The sequence below is a fragment of the Prosopis cineraria genome, unplaced genomic scaffold, assembly GCF_029017545.1.
Source record: "Prosopis cineraria cultivar Desert tree isolate PC_DT_omini unplaced genomic scaffold, ASM2901754v1 PC5, whole genome shotgun sequence".
NCBI lineage: Eukaryota > Viridiplantae > Streptophyta > Magnoliopsida > Fabales > Fabaceae > Prosopis > Prosopis cineraria.
In genome coordinates, this window is record NW_026555336.1 from 32,054,000 (window position 1) to 32,055,159 (window position 1,160).

Genomic DNA, 1,160 nt, shown 5'->3' on the forward strand with positions numbered 1-1,160 from the left:
TAAGTAAGATATTAGGACCAATCAATTAGACGTCTCTAAAGTGACTTAAAAAGATAAAATGATGCTCCAAGGCCAAATCATAATTTAAAAGTCTTTTGGCACAAAAGTGAAATATTTTTAGAGATTTTAAGGAAATGTCCATAGTTGAGGAATGAGCAAGTTAAAAGATTAAAAAAGTCTAGAATAAGCTAAAAAGAATAAATAAGGCTTAGAAAAATAACAAATATATCTAAGATCAATCTTTAAAAATAATCAGTAAAGTTATCAGATTAAACAATTATAAAGTTATTTAACAACTTTATTCTTACATCATATGTTTCCTAAAAAAGGATCACAATTATATTCTAAGAATTGCAGTAGATTCAAAAAGGGCTCAACAAAATTATAGTCAGATCATATTGTTGCAGTAGATCTAATAGAAAGTTTTTGAGTCACAAAATATATGATATTCCCTCCATTAAAATATGTAAGGCATTTTTTAAAGAGTTAGATGATAAAAAATGTAAGATATTTTTAATCTTTTAAGGTGAAATCATTGCTTTTTTTTCAAAAGTGTCCCTATTGATAAATAATTTTATATTTATTGTATGATATTTAATAAGTATAAATATGAAAAGATAGAGTTAGTTTGAAAGTAGATAACTATTTTATTAAAGGGTGAAATTTAATTAAAAATACTTTATTTTTTTTAACAGAGGAAGTAGCTCTCTAGGAGGATGATGGCCTTAGATGAATTTGCAATACTTCTACCTTTTTAGTTTGGTCACTATTACAAAAAGAGTATCATTAACTTTTTTTTTAAGATATATCAACTACACTATCAAGATAAAGAAATGAAACAAAAGAAAAAAGAAAAAGAAAAACATGTAAAAGTAAAGGCCTATTTAGGACTAATTAATAACTATTAAAAAGCACCATGAAATTATGAGAAAGTACCTAGAGTTATAATAGAGCAAGAAGGCACATTACTCCAAAAGTATAAAGCTCAACTGAAGTTAAAATATAATTTATGAAAGTTTTGAGTTTTTTAGTGTAATTATAACAAGTTTAGCCAAAAATTTAGGAAAATTACATAAAATCCAGGGAAAAACAAAGCAATATCACCTCTTCATTAGATGTTTATTAATTTGATAGTTAGTTGATCAAAAAATTATAAAGAA